The sequence below is a fragment of the Parasteatoda tepidariorum genome, chromosome X1, assembly GCF_043381705.1.
Source record: "Parasteatoda tepidariorum isolate YZ-2023 chromosome X1, CAS_Ptep_4.0, whole genome shotgun sequence".
NCBI classification, from domain to species: Eukaryota; Metazoa; Arthropoda; class Arachnida; order Araneae; family Theridiidae; genus Parasteatoda; species Parasteatoda tepidariorum.
In genome coordinates this window covers 43,111,816-43,130,113 of record NC_092214.1, presented here as the reverse complement: position 1 = coordinate 43,130,113, position 18,298 = coordinate 43,111,816, and the positions used below count along the sequence as shown (strand labels likewise).

The following is an 18,298-nucleotide window of genomic DNA, read 5'->3' as shown; positions in this document are numbered from 1 at the left end:
GACCTGCGCGCGAAGTCGAGCACTTTACGGTAGCACAGTTTAACGAGGACCAATACCGCACACCCTCGGTCCCTACGCAGACTGATCCAAGTGGTCACCCACCCGCACACTGACCGCAGCCAGTGATGCTTGACTTCGGTGATCTGCTGGGAACCGTGTCTTAACGATCAGTCCACTGCGGGACTTTTCATGAAAAGGAATAAGCTTACAGTACAAAAAAAAAAATATCTACCATTAGAGAAATTATGAAATGCATTATGTAAAGAGGTAGGTCTGTGACGTTTTGGAGTTGAATTTCTAACGATTGGGCTCAGTCACTAAAATGACATCTAACTAACAAGAACAAGTTTTTTTTTAAATATTTTGGATGATCAGGTGCTGCCTTTTAATCAACATCTTCATGATGATAATGGTTTCGATTTTGTCGATATCCCAATCCCTAAGTTCGGTCTGGAAAAACATGCGACTTTTTTAATGAACACTCACGCTCCCCATTACATCTTAAGTAGCCTGCAAAATCATCTAACTTTTACCCCATATAACGTAAGCGCAGAAATCATCCTCCGTACAATTTGGTGTTACACGGTATTACAAAAACAATTGAGAAAACATTACAAAAATGCAACTATTGCAACGTGGAGGTAGCTGGTTCGAATATCACCTCGTTCCAGGCTGTATGTGCGTGCTGTTTTTCTCTATCTTGTGAAATCTGTTCATCGACTTGACAAGGGCATATTAGCAATGAGCGTACAAGCCTGCATGTATGAAAGTAACAATAAATAAATATAAATAAATAGATACATCAAGGGTTACTCTAGGATTTGAACCCGCTACATCTATGCCTCCATTTTATGATCTTGAGACAGCCCTGATGTCGTAATTTTATTTTCCTTGATGTAGCATTTATTTAGTAATAGCTAAGCTACTGATTTAGTTTGGTCTTGTCTAACTATTTGTACATTTACAAATGCATATTTTTTATAATTTTAAATGTTGGTAGTTGTTAATTTAAAGCTTTCATGGGAAAGAATTACCTTACTTGGTACTTTTATTTACATCACGCTGGAGTGATGACGGTCTGGGAAACATCTCTGTGGATGATACGGGGACAACATACACACGTCACATCCCATTTAAAATGGAGGCCACATTCAAGCACCATCCATCTGTCCGCAGATAGTAATTTTGACATAAACCAGAGCAAGATCAATTTCCGATCCAGTACTCCCAGAGGTGTTGATTTGTTATGGAAACGTCGAGGACTTTGTGATCCCGACAGATTTACCGTGCACCAGTCACCATTTTGTGCACGGGGAGCCTTCGACTGGCGGAGATCGAACTCGTGACCTCTCGGTTTTGTGACCCAACGAACTACGAGTCAGGATATCCTTCTCCCCCCCCCCAAAAAAAGACCAACGAGAAGCAAAGTTTTGCTAAATAAAACAGAGGTTATCAAAATTACAATTTTTGCCTTATCTTAAACTATACAAGCACTGTTAAAATTACCTTATTTTACAGCATTTACTACTCAACAGTATGGTAAAAAAAAGTCATATTTTATTGTTAATTTTACTAAAAAGTCAAGAGCTTCGGTAAAAATTACCTTGCTTTTTGGTGTTCCCATAGAGTCAGAAACAAGGTAAATTTCATATTTTGGTAGTATACTGATAGTATAGTATTGACCATACTTTTTTTTACGCTCGCTTAAAGTATTTCAATTTTTGTATCCAATTTGCATAAGTAATTAATTTAAACCTATTAATAAAAAAACTATTATCAGTTTTGTCAATTAAATCAAATTTTATCAATTTAAAGCAAAAGTTCAATATTTGAAGAAAAAACTTTTTCGTCCTTATTAAATGAGGAGATAGAGAAAGTAATTTAAGTCGTTCCACTGTCCAATGAAAAACGACTTCAAATATAAACAGATACCCGATTGGAGAAATGATAAAAAGGGTTAAACACAAGAAATATCAGCATAAATGTTTGTTTTTAATGAAATTTTCAGAAATATACTTTCGAGAAGATAGTATGTTTAAAAGTCCTTGTGTAACTGTATCTTTTTCAAGGCCTTAAAAGATTCCCTACGGCTTTAAAAAAGAACTGATAATGGTAAGGTTTCCATAAAAGCTAGTATTTGACTTTTGATCTCTTTATTTTTTTTTATCCTTTTCCTTTGAAGATATGAGTTAATTCATTGTTATTGGCAGTCCTAGTTTAAATAAATTTTGATACATCCACTGTTGATAAGAACAAAGTGTAAAAATGAAGCCTTTTTTAACATAAAATCTGAATGGCCTATTTTTTTTCCGACATTTCCAACTTTTTTATCTCTCAAAATTTGATACATCTGCAGGTTGATATACTTCATATCACATTTTATTCCTTTAAAACAACGAGTCGAAAACAGCGAGGAAATGATTTCCGTAAATTTAGAATTTTTTCTAGGAAAATATTGTAAGTCCATTTGATATTTAGTTATAGTTAGTATTTTGATTTTTATTAAGAATCTCAAATTTTGTACATTTTAGTAATAAGGGAATAATGTGCTTTTTAGCAAAAATTAATAGTATTGGTAAATTGGTTATTACATTTATTAGATGTGGTTTATTTTAATTTTTCGTTGATTAGCACTTTAGCATTAAAAAATAACACTTGTTTTGTTTTATATTTTAAATAATATGCAGTGGTCTACAAAAGTTTAATATTCTTATTCAAACCCACATGATAAAAATAAAAGTTTGCTATTACTTTTATCAATTCTCGATTATTGACGGATGTCTCAAAACTGCGCCATGATCTTTTCATAAAAATAAAATTATCAGATTCCATAATTTTGATCAGAATATATGCTTATGCTCAAATATTACAACTAGACAAGATTCAGAAATTGATCATTCATCGTAAAACTTTGAATAAGCTTATAAATTCCTTTTTTATGGAAACTGCTTGCTAAATTATCTTGAAGCTCAAAATATTGACCCTAGCTACACATATAGTTTCTGTGTCCAGTTGAAATAAAATTTTAATCTCTTTAATTTTATTCCATGGTTATGGAGGATACATGGAAAATAAGTATATGTAAGGATTTATATGTCTTTTGATTAAAGAAATTTGATAATTTGAAACAAATTATGAGTTCCAAACAAATATTGAAACATCAGTTTGCATCAAATTATCTACAGTTAGTAAATTTTAAATTTGTTCTCAAAATTATTTTGTATCGAATGATTACTAAGTAAAATATTACATAATTCATAAAAATGTTTTGTCATTGATTGTCTACTGTTATAAAGATTTAAAATCATTTTTGGTGCGGCTAACAAGACGCTGTATTATTTAAAGAATTTAAACACAGTCTGGTCTAACTTCTTGATTGATATTCCCGCTATATGTGCAATAATGACATATATGTACATATAACAATCTATACATATGTTTGCTTGTTGCTTATAGTTTATCCTTAACAATCATTTTAATGCCATGAAAAAAAATCAAGATAGTAGATAAAGCGTTGTAAAATTATGAACCCTAATACGCTTGCTTAAAACTGTGATTAATTAAAGAAGAAAGTAACGGGATATTTGTGTATAACTTAAATTATTAATGATTAATGCTATAGATGTTTCTTAAATATGTATAATATATTCTTCGCCGGCAAGGTGGCCAAGCTGTTAGCGTGTCCGACTGCGAAGCCAATGGCTGCCGGTTCGAATCCCGCTCAGGGCATGGATGTTTCTCTCTGTTGTGTGTGATGTGTGAATGTGGCCCACCCTATGATAGACTCACAGGTACCCACTGGGGGACGTTAAAAGAACTATATATATATATANATAAAAGTTAAGTTGTAGTTTACAAGTAACTAAAGTTGTAATTAAATTTTCAATAAACGGAAAATTCAATGCTTGCGTCATAAAATAAAATTACCTAAACAAAAAGATAAAATATATATATATATATAAGTAAATAATATGTGTGTTTGTATTCTTTTATTCTTGCTCAATGTATTTTTCAAATAGTTTTAAGCAACTTCCAATTTGCTTCAAATGATAGCTTGCTATATATTAGACTAGTAGACACTTTGTGAAGTTTACCCTGAGATATCATATATATATAATCGAAATTCTTGTCGAAGACTTGTTCTAAATTTTCGACTGACTAACCCAAAACAGTCTTTGCAATATGGTTGTACATGGTACTGCTGTTTCCTAGAATTCCTTTCATGAACTTTTTATCTAAAATATATATATTTATAATATATTCTTAGATTCTTACTCAATGTACCTTTCAAATAGTTTTAAGCAACTTTAAGTTTGCTTCAAATGATAACTCGCTATGTTTTAGACCTGTAGACATTTTGTAAAGTTTACCCTGAGATATCATATATCTAATCGAAATTCTTGTCAAAGACTTGTTCTAAATTTTCAACTGACTAACCCATAAGAGTCTTTGCAATATAAACGTAAGGTACTGTTGTTTCCTAGAATTCTTTTCACGGACTTTTTATCTAAAAACAAGCCTTAAAGGGGAAAAAAAGGACATTTTATATTGTAGCTTGCTTATATATAACTTTTATGATTTTCGAAGTAGGTATTATTCGTGAACGTAAATATGATGAAAAGCAAAGCTTAGCTATTGGAGAGTAATATTTGTTATGAATATTAGAAAAACTTTGATTGCGAATTTTTGCAGACTTTTTTTAGAAGGAGTATCCCAAGGGGTAGATATTTTGAATAGGATAATCCTCGTCTTTCGAAAAGCAATCTACTAGGTTTCGATTGGGAACTGAGAAGGAGTTTGAAAATTGGACTTTTCATTCTGTGTCATAAAAATAGTTCATTTCTAATGGCAACATAGAGCTGAAAGAATCAATTTCTACATCCTTCATTCAGGGAAAAATATGCAGTGAAGTAAAATATAGAAGAAAAGGAGGTAAGGAGAGGGGAATGTTAAAGCGATATCAGGGTAACGTCTTTTATATTAAAAAGCAGGCACCCCTTCCCTTTGTAAGCGAAAGCAAACAGCGGCTATCTCTAGTGTAATATTGTATATGCGGAATGGGTAAAATTTTATAACAATATTAAACATATTTGGGAAAATAACTTTTGCGACGAAAAGAAGATAAAAATCCCCTCTCGCTCCTTCTTTTATCAAGGCCTTAACTTGGAAGAATTCAGCGAAATATTAAATCACCCGGAGTTTTATGACAAAAGGCATAAGCATTACTCGTTATAAGGCAATAAAGCGCGACGTTTTTGGGAACCTATATATCTTAGCCGCCAGTCTCGGAAAGGCTAGTTACTCCAGAATCCGAAAGGCTTGCAAGGAAAAGGTGCATTAAAAACCAGAATTCATTATCCTTACCCCAGCGACTTACATGCTGCAATATTAAAAGTGCAGAAACGACCTTTTTACTGCTCCAGTTTTCCTTTTAATATGCATAACTTAACGAAATAGTGCAACATAAAACCCTCAATTTTATGGCCTAGTTTTGGTGTCCGTGTTTTATACAGTTCCTGATATGTCATTGCGTGTACTCTTTTATTGGCATCGCAACTGGGTGCTGAAAAACTAAAAAAAAAAAGAGGAAATAAAACACAAATGTTTTTAAAAAAAGGAGTTTCGATACTTGGCTGCGTATCAACGATTGCTCGGATCGAAATGTTTTTATCCCAATCCAACAGAAGGATATGCAGATGGCTGTTATTATCTCAGTTTTATGGCTGTATGCATAAAAGACACCCAGGGATCTTATAATTTTAACGAGACTTACTTTTACCGGATTGGCTTTAACATCTCAAACTTCATTTCTCCAACTCAAAATGAAATACTTTCTGGCTAATGATCCGGAACTTAGTCCCGATTCAACTATTATATTATCGCGGTAATGGCTTTCATTTACTAATACGATTTCTCTTTCCTCTATCTCAATGGCCAAAACTCAATTGCAATTGAAAGCGTTTGTCTTTGCTGCTATTTCCTTCCGTTAACACTCAATCATAGGAAAGAACTATAGTGTGGCTCTTTGTCCTGATTTAAAATGAACGAAAGTAATCGTTTTCACTACTTTCACCTGAACGTCTTTCTATTCTGCAATATTTGCTCTTACTCTTCTTTGTCAACCCTCCACATCTTACCAATAAATTGAACACAACATTTCTTAAAATTTTGTTGTCTCACCCTCTAAAAGTTCCCCCACATGGCTAAAATTGAAAGAGAAAATATTACGTCTAGTATGCGCTAAACTATTGATAACTGTAACTAGTATACGATAATATAGAAATACCTTTTGCAGAGGACGAGTTATCTCGTTTCTGGCGCACAGCGAATATTCCTGGAAGACGAATTATCTCGTCCTTACGGTGAAAAAGTTAAATTTAAAAAAATAGATGGAAAGATCATTTATTATTTGTTTAAAGCTAAAAGGACGTGATATGAAGCCAGTTTATGAAATGTTATAATAAAATGTGATAGGCTCAATGCTAATGAAAAAACACTACCCAAACAATATAAAACAAAATTGTTAAAATATTACATTTCGAAAAAGTTTTTTTCTTCTTAATGTTTCTCAGTTATTTCTTAAAAAGTGAGATCTTACGTAGTGCGTATACTCACTAGAATTAGAAAAGCTATCTTTCAAGATTTAATTAAAAAAGAGTCTTGAATTTTACGTTTGTCTACAGAACTGCTCCTATGATTTGTAATTGTAATAATACGTTAGATTCGTAGGGTATTTAAGAATTTAAAATGCATGACAACAGTTAGGCTGACTGTTTATTTTTGAAGTACATCTTTATAATTGTTTAATTAGTTGCGGAGTCTATCTGAAATGACAAATTACAAAATTATCGCAGTTTAGCTAAAATCAGTTTAAAATGTCTTTTAAACAAATAATTTATTTAACTATTTTAAATTTTTTTGCCAAGAAATAAACCGCTTAACTACGTTACATAAAAATTTTCAAAATTGTGCACTAAGTATGAAAATGACAGTTTTCAAATGTTTTATATAAAGGTACCATAAAATCGATTTTTATCGGAACATGTAACTAAACAAAAAATCTGGTGTACCGTAATTTGTACAGTAACTACCGTTAATGCACTGAATCCCTCTAATTAAATAAATATTATTATAAAATTATGGTACAATATTTTACGCTAAAAATAGATTCATAGTGATGGATTTAAAATGGATTCCCTCAAAAATGTATTTTTCTTTTACTTGCAATGAATTCTAAGGGCCTACCTTGCCATTTGGTCACACTATAACACTGGATGTATATCTATTCTTGCTGTCTTTCTTAAACTTGCACTGTTTTTCAAATTGGAAAAAAAAATTAAGCCCTTTTTTGCATTTTCAATGAATGCTACTAATGTATGTAAGTAAATCAATCCCACTGCCTCATAAACAGATACCATAACTTGATCTATCCGTGTAACATTCTTAAAACACTTGAGAGCATCAGTTAGGCCCATTTTCCTACATATATAAATGAGAAATATATTAGGTAAATAAATATTTACAGTCCCCTAACTCCTATCAACCCTTAAAAAAATCACTAGTTTAAGTAGTAGTGGTATTTCTTTACATCGCACTACAGCTGCACAACGGGCTATTGGCGACGGTCTAGGAAATTTATCTCAGGATGATCCGAAGATAAACCATCACAATTTTGAGAGGGAATGTTCTGCAGAGGAAATATCCCCCCCCCAACGCCTGCACTCGAAGTCAAGCAGTTTAACGAAACCCAATACCGTACACCCGCTGTCTCTTCGTAAGTTGATCAAAGTGGTCACCCACCCAGCTGATAACTGCTAGTGATGCTTCGATGAACTACTGGAAACCATATCTTACGATCAGTAAACAGTGGTACCCACCGTTTTAATTTTTCCCGACAGAATTCTTTCTTTTTGTATAGTTGAATTTATTACTTAAAAAATTCGTTTTCATCTGTCACTTTTCACTTAAAGACAAATATTTTTTTATTTGAATGTTAAAAAATTATTTATAAAGTTTTAGAATCGTTTTCTTAAAAAAACATTGCCTATTTTCACTAAAGTGTTAAGCAATATCAGGAAACAATCAATTGCCGTAAAAAGCAGATGTTACTTACATTGTAAAACTTTTTATCTTTTTTTAAATAAATAAAAAAAATTGAGCTCATTTTACAAATAAGGTACAAGGCTTTATTAGCAGATTCATTAACAGGAGGTATAAGGCTTAAAAACGAGCATTTTGTTCATATTTAAGTCTTATGCTTCTTGCTTAAATAACTCAATTTTCATTTTTTTTTTCAAATACTTAATAGTAAATTGTAATTTACGGTAATTATTCCTTAAATTTGTGTTTTGTTTCTTTACTTGTTAAACATAAATTAAAATGTAAAGCAGTTTATTTTACAACAGTTGCAGGGATTGCTACTTCTTATTGAATGAAAATTTTATATTTATCTAGTGCAAACCAATTTTCCGACACTGCATGCAGTATTAACTTGAATCTCTCAGGAGATCCACGTAATCAAGCATCACTGGCTGCAGTCAGTGTGCGGATGGGGGACCACTTTGATCAGTTTGCAAAGAGACCGAGGGTGTGCGGTATTGGTCCTCGTTTAACTGTTCGGCCATAAAGTGCTTGACTTTGCACACGGGTCTTAGGGCTATCGAAGCGGAGCTGTCATCCTCTCTGCAGAGGATCAAAATTGGGATGGCGTGTCTGCGGATCCTCCACAGGGCCGTCTCAGACCTTCGCCAATAACCCATTATGCAGCCCTAATGCGACGTAAATAAACTACAACAATTAACATAAACCATTTTCTTAGCAATAATTACTTGAATATCAATCTGTAGTAACTTATGAGTTTAGAAATCTATATTGATATTGGTTTTCGAAAAGAAAAGCTCTAATACGATATCATCTATCGATTTATAAGAATAGGAGCGATGCGCGAAGAAACTTATATTCTTGTTTTTAAATTTTCAGCAAAAAAAAAAAATTTAAAATACAAATGAATAATTGTCTCATTTTTCCTTTTACGTTGTTCAAAAGTCTGTTAATAACACCGCAAGTTATGGGAAGATTTATTCATTGTATAATACCGTATATAGCAGTTACTAGAACTTTTTTTTTTACATCAAAAGCTTAACCCCATTAATTTCACCAATGTTGTACCCTCTTGAGACCCATGATTAAAAGTATGGGCCTAGACTAGACAACCCTTTTATTTTCCATTCACACGTAGTTTCCTACAATCTCGAATTTCTTTTTTTCACTGAGAAATCATTTTTTATTTTCGGGGTCGGCCGTAGAGATATTCTGATAGGCGTAATTCTCTGAGTGACAGCCCCGAAAGGTTTTCATTAGCCCTAAACTTCATCCGTAAAAGCGCCACTACAATCTATCAAGTGTGTTCGAAATGAAAATTGCATGACTAGACAGCTTCTCATTAACTACAGATAGTAACAGATTGTCTCTTATTATTTTAGTTTTGAACATTTCTCTATCGCTATTATTCTTTTCTTTTTATTTTTTTTTTGCTTTGATTTTTACCAACGAAAATTCACCGATTTCAAGTTAACAGAAGTTGAGTGAAATTATTCAGCGTATCTCAACTTGCTTGAATGGCATCATTCCGTAGACTTTTTTAATGGACCATCTGCAAAATAAGGATTTTTTTTTTAATTTTATGCTTTATATAATGAGTTTTAAAACCAAAAAACATTTATGAAGCTATATTTATTTATTTGACTGAAAATCCTGTTTTCAATCAAATAAATAAATATAGCTTCATAAATTATTGAATGAATTTATAGCTTCATAATTTATTTGACTGAAAATAGGAATTTGACTGAAAATCCTGCTTTCAGTCAAATAAATAAATATACGTAGTTTCATAAATTATTGAATGAATTTATAGCTTCATAATTTGTTTGACTGAAAACAGGAATTTGGCTGAAAATCCTGTTTTCAGTCAAATAAAAAAATATAGCTTCATAAATTATTTTTGGTTATAAAACTCATTATATAAAGCATAAAATTTAAAAATATCCTTATTTTGCAGATGGTCCATTAAAAAAGTCTACGGAATGTTACCATTCAAGCAAGTTGAGATACGTTGAATAATTTCACTCAACTTCTATTAACTTGAAATCGGGGAATTTTCGTTATCATGATGCTTTCCTGTCATGATGCTTTCAAAAATACATATGTTGAAATTTATAGGACAATTTAATTAACAATAAAAATTGGACAATTTAATTTTTATTACATGGGAGACTAAGAAAAACAGGGTTTTCTTACCAATAGGTCAGACCTAACTAAAAATATTGTTAAAACTTTTAATTCCACCTTAGTTTTATTTCCATCTTAATCCATCAAGTGTGTTCGAAATAAAAATTGCATCACTAGACATTTTCTCATAAACTACAGTACAGTATGTCCCAACTGAATGAAGCCATCTTGATTTTTTACCATAACTGGAAGAAAAGAAAATCAATGAGAACTACACATATATTATGAAATTCTATGTCCATATTTACAGTGAGTAACTCACTCCCTGCTTCCTACAGGAAAAAGAAAACATAGGATGGGTTAAAAAAGAAGGGAAAAAAGTATCCCTTCGAAATAAAGACATTTCGTATTATAGCCAAAATATCCACCATATATTTTATCTTTCTTGAAATATCTGGTGCTGCATATCATTTACTAATCCCATTAGAGCAGTAGCATCAGTATTATCTCAAGTTTAAATGATAGCAGTCTTCAATTCTACCATAGACGGAAACTGTGTCTTTTTTTTATGCACAGAATTACTTAGTATAGCCCTTCACGGTTAATGAGGATTGAGGCTATGAGACGAAGCAAGTCAGTCATGACATGCACTTTATTACCCGAAAACCACTACTGTAAAGATTCTGCAGCGAAAATGAAGACATTCTATTGCTGTAAAATCTAACTTGAGTCAACAATTCTATCTTCAAATGACAATAAATGAGTTTTTAGATGTTTTTTGATAATCGGCAGCCTGCATGTGACCTGGAGGAAAGACCATGTTTAGTTTACCACCATAGTTGAAGCCTTATCACAGCATTTATTAATCTCCGCATTGCTGTCCATTTGGAAAAGATTTTTTCCTCTTGGTTTATATATTCTACAAGAAATTTGAGATACAAAAAAAGTAGCAGTAACTTACGTTGAAAGTTATCCGCAAGCAAAGCAAAGTTGAAAGTAAAAGAACTAAGATGACCTGCCACACTTATATGAAAGGAATTCATGCAATTGAAAAATGTTAAAAACAAAAACAAAAATTCTGTAAATTATAAAGAGGTATTCAACAATTGCATATTTAAAACTGTTGTATAATATCTCTTAGGACTTGTGGTTGAAAAAATTATGTGCAAATATTGTGTGCAGAAACATTTTATTTCAAGTTAACAGAAAATCAAAGTTTCATACACAAGGTAAATATTATATGGAAGCTCTAAACAGCTAAGAGGGAAAAAGAATGCACCAATCACACACGCTTTCTTACCATACATGAAATATTTTTGCTTCCAAAACCGCAAACGTGGGCACTCTGAAGATATCATCAGTAGTTTGTTTACTATCTTGTGCGAGTTGGAGTGAGTTAGTTCTTTTCTTCCACACTGATGTACTATGTCTACTGAAAATAAAGTTCAAAGTAATTAAATTATTAGTAATAAAACTATTTTTGAAAATATAATAATAAAATAATAGATAAAGTTTTTTTTCGTTCCTTAAAACATAAGTGTTAAAACATAATCAAAATAAAATTAAAAATTGATCGGAATTAAGGTCTTTATCAATTTAAATAAGTCAATTGAAATTATTTAATTCTGCATTGTAGATCCAAATAGAATTAAGTCTACTTGAACCTAGGAAATACATTTCTACACGATGAGATCTCTAAATCCCTAATTGCTGCTATTAGCCCTTGAAACCAATCAAAAATGTCAAAGTTAAAGATAAATCCCAGTGCTTATGACGGAATCACGTAATTTATAAATCTTTTTATATTTATAGAGAAGTTAAACTAGAAACAAATTCAAAATGCATATTCGTATTAAGAATAAATAATTTTTTTAATGGTTTAGAACATTTCTACCTATTTTTTTCGCAATTTTAGTTTTTAGTATAAAAAATAAGAGTATGAAATCAGTGTAAAAGCTTTTAAACAGTGCGTTTGCGTTCTCTGTAGTTGGTTTCCATCTTAGCACTTCTATACCTTGCTGCTTTACCTGATTGTCTAAATGTGTTGTAATTTTTAAAGAATTTTTTTGTCTTTGGAAATTTTTTTTGAGTTCAAATCTTTTTTAACTTTACAAAAAAAATTATGTTCATAAAGAACTACTTCGTTTAAGATAGTGAAAAAATTTGTGTACCTTGATATTGAAAAATATCCACAATTATTATATTCGAAAACCAAAAAAAAATTCATTGAAGATTCATATCACTAATATAATTTTTAAAGAGAATATCTTTGCGTGAGTAAGTTTTCAAAACAAATGTATTTTGTTTTCTGCTGTTACAGTGTATCCCAACTATATAAAGTCACTTTGATTTTTTGCCATAACTGGACTCAAAGAAAACTAATGAGAACCAAACATATTTAAGAACATATTTACAGGGAAAAAGCCACTTTCTGCTCCACATGTAAAAGGAAAAACATAAAAAAGGAGGAGAAAAAGTGTCCCACCGAAATTAAGTTTCTTCTGATTATATCCAAAATACCCACCATAATTTTTTATCTTACTTAAAATATGTGATGTTGCATACAGTTTACCAATCCCAGACAGACAAAAGCATGAATATGTCAAGTTTCAATGATGACAGTCTTCAATTCTGCCACAGACTGAAACTGCTTCTTTATAGTAGGGAATCGATTATCCGGAACGATCGGAACCATCGCTATTCCGGATAACTGATTTTTCCGGTTTTCTGAATCGCTACAAAAAGCCGTTTTTTTATTGTTAAACCCAACTGAAAAAAAAAATTTGGAAATAATCTTAAAAAGACGAAAAAAAGATGAAGTAATACACTAATGATTATTTCCAAAATGATGGTAAGGTAAACATCTTTCAAAAAAGAAAGAAAAATCCTAAAATCTTATGAGGAAAAAAAAATTTTTTTTTTAAAAAAATAGCGGGAAAATTTATTAAATTTCGTTCCGGTTTTTTGGTTTTCCGGTTTTCTGAATTCCGGATAACGAGTTCTGTACTGTATAACAGAGGATAGCCCTTCCGTTTTCTTGGGAGATTTAGGTTTTGAGAAGTGGCTGGCCATTCATGACCTGCACATTATCCCAAAACCACCACTTTTAAGATTGTGCAACTTGAATGAAGGCATACTCCTGCAGGAAACTTTGACTTGTCTCGACAACTCTCGCTTCAAATGCCTGTAAAAGAGCTTTTACATATTTTGGCAGTCATCCCGGAGAAATGGCTACATGATATTTACCACCATAGTCGAAATCTTCCCATAGCATACATGAGACACTGCATTGCTCGCCATTTGGAGTCGATTTTCTAGCTTTTCTTATCTACTGCTTCATTTTATATATCGGGCAAAGGAAAGTAGACAATAAAAGAATTAGGATGACTCAGTTTTGTGAGTTATTACTATGCACAAGAAAAGAAGAGGATTTATTCTTTATTATGCAGCAAGGTGAAAGCTCGTGTATTGTTGTTTTCAAATGTGATAGTAAACATTGCCTAGCATTTTTCTGAAGTTGTATGGGACTGCCGATACAAATTTACAATCTTTTCTTCTTAGCTGTAAACTTAAGAGTTTTCTCCTTATTAATGAATTTATTCCACGAATACATTTTCGGATTTATTTATGTCATTTTATTTTATTTTTTGTTTAGATAGAAAATCAATTTTGCACTTTTAAACAAAACTTTAGCGGACACAATTTCACTAAAAAAAAGGAAAAGAATAATCACTTTTTATACAGTCGAACTTCGCTAACTCGAACCTCAATTTCACGAATTTTTCGATATCTCGAAGAAAAAAAAATTCCCTTCAAATTTCCGATACACTCAATGTTAAAAAAACTTGATTTCACGATTTTTTTTTCTAATCCCTCGATAACTTGAATTTTTTTTCCATCAATAGTGTAGATTTTTTTTCTAAAATTAGAAAAATATTCCAAAAAAATTTTTTTTATTTTTTTTTAATTTTAAGAATGGCTGATAAGGCATGGAATGATGTGTCTTCCTCTACGATAATGAATGACTTCAAGAAGTCTGGATTCATTAAAGATCACAAAAGTGGTCAAACAATCAATATCGTTAATTCTGCTGAAAACTACACCGAAATTGATTGGAACAGATTGACCGGACTCATGAAGCTTGATAACATGGAATTTCATGACATTGTAAACGTAGATGATGCAGTAACAGTGTGTGGTCAGTGGGTTGACAATGATATCATCGCTCAAACGAAAGCTTCTTGTGCACTATCAGAAGAAGAGGAAATCGAAGATTTACCGCCCAATGCTGCTAACAAACAAGCACTTTCTGCAGTGGACACTGTAAGGTGATTTATTGAGAGGCAGCCGAATATGTTACAGGAGACATTTAAAGCTATAGTCCACTTAGAAAGTGTTATAGACAAACTTTCTTACACATCTCTAAAGCAAACAACAATTGAATCTTTTTTTAAATGAAAGTGTAAAAAGTGTTTTTAGAATAAATATGGAATAGTAAATAAGGTATGTAAAGAGCATTTTTCTTTATTCTACCATCGATAACATGCGATTTTCGATAATTCGAATTTTCGGTATCTCGAATTTTTCTCCTCTCCCTTCAAGTTCGAGATATCGAGGTTTGACTGTATTACTTTTAAAGCTGTATGGGATTCTAACAGTCAAAGTATATATAATTTGAATCATGGTACACATCTTCATATTTATTTCTGAATTATTTAGTTCAGTTTTTTTTTTAGATTACCTAACTCTATATTAATAACATTTCTGAAAAAAAAATTTAATTCTGGTTATAAAAACCAAAATATACGGCATTTAAACCATTCATTCTGTAGTTTTTCCGAACATAAGGTAACGGATTAACGGAAATTTTGGTTTTCAAAAATATAGTTCTTATTACCACATTTTAGTGAAAAATACAAAACTGAAAAGTAAGTTTAACCGATTAAATGGTGTCTATGCCACGCTCTGATACAAAACAAAACACAATTACAGATACAATTACAAAATTTTACCTCATTTACGCAATTTTTTCATTTATTATAAAGCGATATTTTATTGTTTAATTTTACTAAGATCATTACCAAACGCTTAAAAATTACCGAGGTTCTTGCTGTTTCCTTAGAGTCATTAACACGGTTAATTTAACGATATTCTGGTAGTTTTGACCATACTTTTTTAACGTTGTATGTTATTTTAGTTTTTATTCAACCCCTAAAAATCAATTTTTCTCCGCTTTGTTTCGCTTTCCACGAGTTTTAAATAATTCTTATTTTTATATTGATGAATCTTTTCTTCTTTTTGTTCTCACATTGTTGCGGAGTCTGTCCTGATTTTTTTTCATTTAATATTTATTGTTAAGGTCATCCTTCAATTCCATTAATTATAGAAAGTTTGAAGTTTTTGATTCTTGTTGAAAGTGACGGAAAGGGAAAAAAAATGATGATCTATGTTACATGACTGCCATGATTGACTTGACGTCTGCAATGAAAAGAAGTTCATATGGTGGAAATCTTGACGAAAAATGGAGATGCAATGAGAAGTCAGCCATTAAAAGTTCTTTTTTTCTTCTTTTTTTTTAAAAAAAAAAAAGGATTTTCTAAGAAAGAAAGATAGCGGGAATCTTTTTTTCATTCCTCTTTAATCTAGTTGTGAATAAGCAGTGTGCAAGGAGTAAAAAAAAATATTATAAAATCATCGCCTTTACCTAGTGCAGAATCATATAAATGTTTTTGATGTGTAATAACAGCTGTTAACTGTAATAGAAAAAAAACTGTTTTTATGAAGAATTTTTTTTTTCAGTATTGAGCTTTTTCATTGCGCTTAATCTCCAAAATAAATATCTCATTTTTGATGATTCTGCATTCTTTCTGCTGTATTCCATTATTTTTAACTATCATTTCGTCACGAAATTACATGATGTTTGACGAAATGCGAATTCTAAAATATCTGGCAAAATTGCTCTTCACCCTTGCACTGTAAAAAATTCCGGATCAAATCACGGTATAAAGTACTGGCACTTCGGGTGCATCATCGGTAAAATTCATTTTCATATTATACCGTAATCTTTATAGTAATATTTATTTAGAGTGATTCAGTGATTTTACTGTAATTATTTACTGTTAAAATTGCAGTACATCAGACTTTTTGTTCCGTAACATGTTCCGGTAAAAATAGATTTTACGGTAAAAATTATCGGCATCCTCAGTGCCGATGCTTTTTTTCCGTAACTTGATACGGAATTTTTTACAGAGTGCGTCATCTTAGTGCTCAACCATATAACGGTTATGAATTATGGTAATCGTATGAAAAATATCTATTGTATGACAGTTGAGAGCTATTTAACATATTAGATTTGCAGCTTTAAATTCTAGTAATAACTGAAAATTCCTACTACTTTTACGCTAGGCTGTATTTCTTGATCAACTGCAATAATCAATATGAATTATTAAACCTAATATTTTGGACGAAATTCGTAGGGAAACAGCTGAAGATAGTAATTTTCTCAATGTGACCAATGTTCTCTCGGAGCATTTCCCAAAGATCAGTTTTGGGAAAAATCGAACAAAAATTTGAGTATTCTTGGTTCATTTGCATCAGCACTATAAAGTGACATATTTAGTAAAAACAGAGATGATACAAATTTACTGATTTCTATAACTACTAAAAAAAATAAAACATTTAGAAAAATTTCCAATTTTATGGGTTTACCACTAATGTTCAACTCCGTATCCTTGTAATTTTGAACCCAATCCAGAAGAGAAGGGAACTCCTGGATCGAGTATTGGGACAAATTTTGCCTTCGTGGAGGACTTTTTGATGAAGCTAACCCGCATTTGCGTTACATGGAGAGGAAGAACACGAGAACCTCCCACGGTTAGTCTGATGCCAAGGGAACTCTAACCCATGATCCGTCTACCACTGAGGATATTTCAAGTCAGCACTGTGGTCGGTGCAAGCCGGATGCGGAATTCGTATCGACTGGGATTCGAACCCGGTTCGCCTCAATGGAAGGTGAACGCTCTATTCCCATTGCCATCTCGGATCTTTTCCAAATATTTAGCAAGTTTTAATTAGTGCCATCTTAACTGTATGATTTATATTATTTGTAGCCTAAGTAGTATAAGTATTTTAATGTCGCACTGGAGCTGCACAATGAGCGACGACTATCTAGATTATTCACGACGGTCTGGAAAACATCCTTGAGGATTGTTCGAAGACATACCATAACAATTTTGATCCTCTGCAGAGGGGATGGTTGCCCTGCTTTTGTAGCCTGGCGACCTGCGCGTGAAATGGATAAACTTACGGCAGAAGAGTTTAATGAGGACAAATACCGCGAACCCTTGGTCACTAAGCAGGCTGATCAAAGTGCTCACCCACCCGCTCACTGACAGCTGATGCTTGACTTTGGTGTACAGTGAAGTGCAGCATAAATAAAAAATAAATATATGTGTAACATAAAAGAAAATGTAATTTTATTTTTTATTATCATTTTTAATAGTGAGATTTAATATTTAAGTGTTATTTTTACAGTATTTTAAAGAAATTTCTGGGAAGAGGTAAGAAAATATAGCAAATTATTTTTTTCTCTCTTCATATATCAATCTTATTGTAAGTTTTATTTTCAACTCATATTACCAGCACGTATCTATCTAGTGATTAAAATTAAATGTGAAAATCAATGAGAAAATAACAGGACTCTAGAAAAATAATCAATGATAGTATACCTCAACTGCGAGAGCTAAAAAATAAAATAAAATGATATGTATTTATACTTTTGGCCATTTCTTATAATTTTAAGTTATCTAAGAAAAAACAAAAAATTATTTTATGATTTTTTTTCCGGAAAAAACTTATTAACAATGTTCCCCTCCTAACTTGGCTCTTTCACACTAAAATCAAGAGAATTCTGTATTCCGGTCACACATTGAGCGATGCTATTCAAAAGACATCATGTGGGTAAAATAATGCGCTGATCCAGCGTTTGTGTTTTCCATTTCTACTTTTATCTCGACATTTGATCACACCCATAAACAATTTGTCATTTTAATAGTTCCCTTAGTCGTTTTGT

At 31.8% G+C, this 18,298-nt stretch overlaps 1 protein-coding gene across 3 annotated transcripts in view; it reads left to right on the top strand.

Annotated features, from left to right (window-relative positions):
• Positions 1-1,984: 1,984 nt before the first annotated feature.
• LOC107445721 (zinc finger protein castor homolog 1) overlaps positions 1,985-18,298 on the top strand; it is a 194,545-nt gene continuing 178,231 nt past the window's right edge. For all 3 annotated transcript variants that reach the window (XM_071187567.1, XM_043051839.2, XM_043051818.2), the window contains exon 1: positions 1,985-2,112. The gene's annotated coding sequence lies outside the window, so the exon portion shown is untranslated. The remainder of the gene's footprint in view (positions 2,113-18,298) is intronic.